Genomic DNA, 7550 nt, shown 5'->3' on the forward strand with positions numbered 1-7550 from the left:
TAGAGTACTTGTGTGGCATGTGCAAGGCCCTGGGTTCCATTCCCAGCACCACAAGAAAATAAAAAGTGACTGATTCAAGGTACCCTTAGACCCAGGTATTCTGTTTCCTGGTTCTTCAACACTATTGCTAGGTTGTGTATTAAAAATGCAGATTCCAGCTGGGCACAGTGGTGCACACTTGTAATTCCAGTAGCTTGGGAGGCTGAGGCAGGAGGATCACAAATTCAAAGCCCAGCCTCAGCAACTTAGGATGACCCTAAGCAACTTAGCAATCCTGTGTCTCAAAATTTTAAAAAATTAAAAAAGGGCTGAGAATATGGCTCAGTGGCTAAGTACCCCTGGGTTCAATCTCTAGTCCCCGTTCCCCCCCCCCCCCCCCCCCCCCCGCAAATGCAGATCTTGGAGCTCCATCCTAATGCCTAAGATTCTGCATTCTAGGATGGTTCCTGAGTAACTATTCCCATTAGACAGTCTCTGGGATGTTCTGGCTGTTTAATCACCAGGCTGGGCCTTGGCTCAGTAAGGCAAGTACACCTCCTCACCCACAACCTCCATGTCCCACTGCTCAGCACTACTTCACTGCTGGATGAGGGATGAACAGCCCTTTCCCCTAAACATGGAGGGCCTGATCAGAAAACAACTGGGGAGGCAAAGGAATGGAAGGTGCTCAGACTAGCATAGTGCTCACATCCAAAAAAGGCCCCAAATAGTGCCTGCTGTGGAAAAACTGGGTGTCAAACACCGCTGGGACATTTTGAACTGAAAAATCAAAAGCTATAAAGATATTCATATCTTGAGATTCTGAAATGCTACTTCTCAGAAAACAGCAAGATTCATGCAAAACAACTGGGTGTTGCAGTTACTTAAGTGAATGAGACATCTGACCCTGTACTGAGACACAGTTGGCCTTCCTATCTGCAACTTGACTTTCTGTGGTTTCAGTTACCCATGATCAACTGTGGTCCAAAAACATTACATGGAAAATTCCTTTGTTTTAAATAAATTTTATTATAATATATTGTTATGATTGTTTTATATTATTATTAATCTCTATGCCTAATTTAAGTTAAACTTTATCCTATATGTGTATGTATAGAGAAAAAGCATAGTATATGGAAGATTTGATACTATCTGAGGTTCCAAGCATCTTTTGGAGGTCTTGAGATATATCTTCCATATGTAAGGGGGAGAGTAGCATATCCGTCTTATGGAGACTATTACAGAACCACTAAAAATTTTACTTCGAACAACATTTTAAAAAGCAATATGTTAAATTTAACAAAATATAAAATAATAATTTACAAAACTGCACATAATAATCTGAATTTTCTTTTAAAATGTGTATCTATGAAAGAATGGCAAGATATTACAAAATGATAAAGGTGGTGATCTTTAGATTGGTGGGACTGTGGGTAATTTTAATTTTATATTTTCCTGCATTTCTCAAAGTTTTAAAAATAAAGATGAATGGCATCTGCAGTTTTTAAAAGCTATTAATTTTCTAAAGGAAAACACCAAGCAAGCATCAACACTTAGACAGGGTTTCCTCCACTCCTGCCCCCTTCTGAATCCCTTCCTTGGACTGGATGACATTTTCTCTCCAGCACCCCTGATTACCTGATTCCTGAAGAAAAACAGAGCAGCTGGGATATTTTCCTTTTGCTTCTCTTTTGAATTGCTAAGAGTCTGCTTTGCAAGGCTTCTAAGTCCGCATTGAAGCCTGATGGCGCTGAAATCCTTGGAGGTAAAAATCACCACCCAACAGTGTACAGATAAACAACCTCTTGCTGGATGTGTGTCCACATCAGAGTGACGCACAGAATTCCCGCTGGAGCCTGACTCACAGCCAGGTGGGGGTGGGGCTGGGCAATTCTCCAGTGCTGATGTCAAATCCTATCGGTGAGAGAGCAACCAGCTCTCTCAGCTTTCCAGTCTCCAACCCCCTGCTCCCTGTTCCCTCAGGGTACCTGGGGAAAATGCACAGTGGCTGATGGGGATAGAAAAAAGCCTGTGGCTGAAGGCAGCCATGAATTAGAAAGCAACAACATCCAAAGAAGCCGCTGCTCCTGCTCGTTTCCATTGAACAGCTGAATGGGATCAAAATACTGATGAGCCAAACCCAGGGAGTCTGACCCAGAGAAGTTTCCTAGCCGGCTGGTGTCAGCAGTTCCTGCAATTATTATGAAAACCCAGTGACCCAATTTCCTCTTTTCATTCCAGAGAAAAGCAAAGGTTTAACTTTAACATTCAAAAGCCTATGGACTCAGGTAGGAAACAGGTTTTTTAAATGGGATAGCAAACCCTATGTCTCATGAAAAATAATAGTAAACTGCAAGTTATTGCTCTTGCCACAAATACTGGGGCTACAGACAAAGGTTTGGAGCCTGGACACCTGGTCCCCCCACCCCCTGCGGGGTCAAATGAATAATGCCCTCTGGCGGTCAAAGAGAGCAAGAGCTGGTTTCCAGCAGGTCACGTTCTGTGGTCACATGGCTACTTCACAGCACTCCCATGACTCCTGGAAAGCCCCCACGATCTTCCTCTAGACTACAGAAGGGTTTCCTAAGGTCAGATGACATGCTGAGAAATCCTGCCCACTTCTCTCACCACCCTGAGCACCTGACTGTATTTGGCCCCAGCTGACTATTCATCTGTCCATCCCAGTTCATGACACACACAACTTAACTGGATGGTTCCCCCCAATAGTGGGAGGTGACCTCAGCCAGAGCTGGGGCCTGAGTCCCAGGGAGGACCCAAAGTACTGCCCCACCCTTCCAGGTACCCTTGCAAGGGCCTCCTGAACCCTGGCCCAGGCTCTAGATTAACCTCCACTGGCTCTTTTCTTTCTCAGAAATGCCTGAGGAAATTTTCCTTTCCTGCCTGGGAAAAGGGCAATTTGAAGGAAAGTGGCAGAGGGAGCCCCTTGCACACCAGCCTCAACTAGACCCAGAAAGGTATTTTTTGTTTGTTTTGTTTTAGTGAGAAGCAGCAAGCCAGTGGTCAAACACAGTCTCTTTGGAGGCTGACAGAGTTACCTACTTGTACTTATGTGATTTCAACCATATACTCACTGGCTGTGTGGCCTAGGATGATTTAATTTGACAGGTGTTTTCTGTGAAAAGCAGAATAGGCATACATTGCAAGATGATTGTGAAGACTAATGTGTAAAGTGTCTGGAGCACAGTGGGTATTCAATAAATTGAAGTTATAGTGAAGATGAAACAAACAGGACAATGAGGGAGGAATATGGAAGCCTATTTATGTCCCTCTTGGAAAGTCAGGAATCTGCTAAGCCACCAGATACATGAACCGGCTACAAAGGCCAGGCCCTAGGGAGAGATCCTATTTCCATCCAGCCCCAGGCCCCTGCACTCTGGCAATGTGAACACTGTCTAAGGAAAGGACACTTCAATAGATGATGTTAAAGTGGGCAAGGACTTTAAAGGCCACATAGTCAGCACCCTATTTTACGGTTAAGGAAACTGAAGTCCAGAGGGGCAGAAGAAATCAGTTAAAGTTCTATGTCCATGACCAAAAGTCAGTTTTGTTTTGTTTTTTTCCCCCTTTTTTGCAGTGCTGTGCCTCAAACCCAGACAAAAGCCACAGTTAAAAGCAGGTCTCCAAATTGCCCATGGAGGAGCCCTCATCTGCCCACTCAGCCCTGTGAAGCTCATGCACATAATGACTGGGGTGGGGGTGGGGGGCGCTGGTCAGGTAGCCCATATTGCACACCATATGGTCTCTCTGGGAGCATATTCATATTTACAAGGCCTGTGTCTTCGCTATGGGCAGAGATGTGTCCCCTAATCCTTCACTCTCAGATCATGCCACCTTAAAGCTCTCAGTAAAGTCCCTCCTGTTCCCCACACCCAACTCTAGCCCCCAGACCCTGTCTGTTCTCCCTCAGCTGCAGTCTGTGTGGCCAGGTGAGGCCATAGAGGAGAGATGGCACTGCTTCTCTGGGCCAATTCAAAAGACCCGGAAAGGGAAAGTGTCCTTTAGTAAGACTGATAAGAATAATAAGGACATATTCAAATATTCTCCACACACACCAAGTCTGGTTTTCCAAGTAATGTTAAGGCAGTTTCCTGTTACTATAACAAATATCTGAGATAATCAGCTTATAAAAAGAAATATAATACAGCATGGCAGGAGCAGGTGGTAGAGCAAAACCATTCACCTCCTGGCAGCAAAGTAAAAAGACCCAAGAAGGAGCTGGGTCCTACAATCCCTTTCAAGGGCACACTCTCAATGACTTGAAGACCTCCCACTAGCCCCACCTCTTACTAAAGTTTCTATCTCCTCCCAAAAGTGCCACTCTCAGAACAAGTGTTAAGACATGGGGAACATATAGCTTCAAACAATAGCATTAGCATACTTAAAGAAGGGAAAATTATTAAGACATTATAACATTAATAGAAAAAAACAGGAGCCAAGCAAGGTGGTATATGCGTATAATCCCAGTAATGTGGGAGGCTGAGGCAGGAGAACCATAAGTTCAACAGCCTGGGCAATTTAGCAAGACATCATCCCGAGATAATAAGTAAAAAAGGCCAGAGTTGTACTCAGAGGTAGAGTACCCCTGAGTTCAATCCCAGTAGCAAGAAGAAAAAAAAAAAAAACAGGATACACAACTTCATTTTACACTTTCTATCTCTACTGTTTTCATAAGACAAATGTATACATATGCACCTGGAGTAGAGCACTGGAAGGAAATGCATGCTGAGAGTAGTTATCTCTGGGCTGATGGCTAGGAGATGACAAAACAAAAACTTACTGAATTTTTTTTTTTTTTTTTTAGAATGAAAAAAAAGTCAGGAAGTTTCTGGCTATGGTTCAACAGAAAGGTGAGTACCCTTTATGTTATTTTTCCCCTGCTCTAGAATTTTAGCAAAGATGAGTAATCATTCTCCCAGTCAATAAAGAGGATACAAAAAAATGATCTTTCTTGATGATGTTTACTCTTTCCTGAGGATTAACATGAAATTATCCTTTTCCCCAAACCCTTGCATGGTGGTGATACCATCTTCAAGCCTGGAGTACAACATTATACAAGGTATACAGGATCCAGACTAAGGAGGAGAGGGCCTCCTGGGCCAGCCCACCTCTAGGCCCCAATACCCCTCCCCCAGGAGCTACAGCTAGGAAACAGGTGGAAACACTTGCAGAAACATTTGCTGCCTTGTCAGTCCCCAGCAAAAGTCTCTCAAACTCAAAGCAACAGTTAAACACACACACATGACTTACACACATAGCCTTGGTTTCTTAAAAAAATAATAATAATTATTATTATTTATTTATTTTACTGGCTTCTCAGTAAATTGGTAATGGAGATCCCACAGAGACCTCCTGGACAGTAGCACAGAGACATAGTGGGTCTTGAATGTGGGAAGATGTCTATGCAAAAAAGATAAAGACAAGATGGGCAGTTATGTTCAAATCCTGGTGCTCACAGGCACTCAAGTCTCGAGCTGCTTAACTCTCCAAACCTCAGCTTCCCCTTCTGTAAAAGAGCAATAATAACAACTACTTAAGTATTACTGAAGTTCTTAAGATAACCGATAACTATAGCACAAAATGGTTTTTTAATCATATATGACCAACTCTTAAAACAAGATATGTTGTCATCCTTAACACCAATAACAAAGAGAAGCCAAGGAAGGTAAGTCTCTCGTGGCAAATCATGCACAGTGGAGCTGACAGCAACAGAAGAGGGGATGAGGAAAGGAGTAACAGGCATGATCCTCTGCTCCTGCCGTCAGGCACAGTCAACAGCAGCCTCAGGAACCAGGCATTCATTTCCCACATGCTAACATGTTGTACTGTAGACCTTATATACTGGCACCAAAGGTTACAGTCTTTCTCCAAATCTGAAACAGCATGTCTGAAACAGCATCCGTTGTACCCTGCAACAACAGTCTTCACAGATACACAACCCTAACCCCTGTCTTGGAGACCAAATACATCAATTTGGATGGCCAGCTCTCAGTTGAATGAAGAAAGGAGGACCTTTCACCACCTAGGCTCAGAAAACAAATCAGCTGATTTAGTTTCTCAGGTTCCCACATGGCCACCTGCACAGAAAGGGGAACCTGAGGCTCACACACCTGCAGCAGCTTATCCAGAGTCTTTTATGACTGCCAAAAGTTTTGGCTGAAGCTTTGAGGGCTCAGGTGTCTACAGAAGGGACTATGTGGTCATCAGGGGCATCCGTATTAGAAAGGTGGAGTCTGTTCTGATCAAAATTATTCTGGGGACAGTCTTGGCTTCCCAGGCTGTCTATTTTGAGTTAAAACTGACTTGCAATTGTTCTGTATGGAATACTTTCAGTTCCTCCATCTGTAAAAAGGAATGCATTACTTCACTAACAGTTCATATCTTTAAGAGGGAATTCTTAAGCCATAGCTGAACCTTTCATCTAGCTAGCAAAAAGCTGAGGTTTGGGGAGCAGATGTAGAGGCCAAGACACCAGGTTCTAAACTTGGCTGTGCTATATCCTACCTGGGCGACCTTGGGCAAAGTCACTTAGCTCTGTGGACTCAGCTTCTTCATCGGTAAAATTCGGAGTGGGGACAAGCTTCTGTTTTCGGATTCCTCCAGCTCAAAGGCTTGCTTCTGGGCGTCTCCCCACCGCAATAAATGCCTGATAAAACAGCCAAACACCGCTAGTAACCAAGGCCATCTTCAAGCCCTGCGCCCTGCTCCTCATCCACTGGGGAAGACCCCCTCTACTCCTCTTCGCAAAGCAGTGACCGAATGGACTAGGCGCAAGCGAGGTCCTAGGCAAGAGGGAAGAAGAAAATGCCTGACCAAGACCCACGTGCGCTGCCCCTTTAAGCACTCTGGCCCTTTAACAAATCGCACCGCGCCCACCCCCAGTGGGGGCTCTGGCGGCCGGGAGGGTGCGGGGAGCGGGCTCAGAGAGCGCCGGGACGAGGCCAGAGGCCTCGGTCGTCGCTGCGCTCTTTCCACGCCCCAGTTCCGGGTTGGCCCCTCACTGCCGCTTCCCTGGCGCCCTCCCTTTCCCCCCGCGCTGGCCGCAGAGGCCGCGAGCTCGGTGCATTCAGGGGCCTCGGCCCTGGAGCAAGGGAAGGGGCCGCGACCGCCGTGACTGGGGCACGAGGAGGGCAGGGCCGGGCCCTCAAGTCCCAGGTCCACCCCCGGCCCCCAGCGCCGGGGGCTCGAGCCTTGGGCCGCGCGCCCCCAGCCCCGCCCGCTCTCTCACCTGCTCCGCCGCTGCGCCCCAGAAGAGTTTACGCCGCTGGCGGAGAGCCCGGCTGGCCCCGGCACTGGCGCAGGCCCCGCCCACAGCCCAGGGCCCGCCCCGCTCAGGGCCCGCCCACGTCCCTCCCCCCTCCGCTCGTGGCCCCGCCCACGTCCCCGCCCCGTGGGCGACGCCAATTTCTCTCGTCCTGTTGGGTCGCTTCGGGATTCCCTTAAACGGAAGGGTCCGGCAGCGCTGTCCGCTGCGCGGACGACAGCATCAACCTGACATTAGAACTGAGCAATGGCCTTGCGTTTGGTAGGGGCCTGTCAGTACCACGAGGCAG

The 7550-nt window shown here is 46.8% G+C and overlaps 1 protein-coding gene across 5 annotated transcripts in view; it reads right to left on the reverse strand.

Moving 5' to 3' along the window:
* The window catches only part of Psen2 (presenilin 2), a 29803-nt gene extending 22505 nt beyond the window's left edge, over positions 1–7298 (reverse strand). For 3 of the 5 annotated variants that reach the window (XM_026405761.2, XM_026405756.2, XM_026405757.2), the window contains exons 1-2: positions 7226–7298; positions 6502–6643 (exon numbers count right to left, since the gene is read on the reverse strand). The gene's annotated coding sequence lies outside the window, so the exon portion shown is untranslated. Of the gene's footprint in view, positions 1–1617; positions 1778–6501; positions 6644–7225 lie in introns of those variants that run through there. The other 2 variants (XM_026405760.2, XM_026405758.2) reach the window with 1 other exon arrangement.
* Positions 7299–7550: the final 252 nt, after the last annotated feature.

The sequence above is a fragment of the Urocitellus parryii genome, chromosome 9, assembly GCF_045843805.1.
Source record: "Urocitellus parryii isolate mUroPar1 chromosome 9, mUroPar1.hap1, whole genome shotgun sequence".
Taxonomy (NCBI): Eukaryota; Metazoa; Chordata; class Mammalia; order Rodentia; family Sciuridae; genus Urocitellus; species Urocitellus parryii.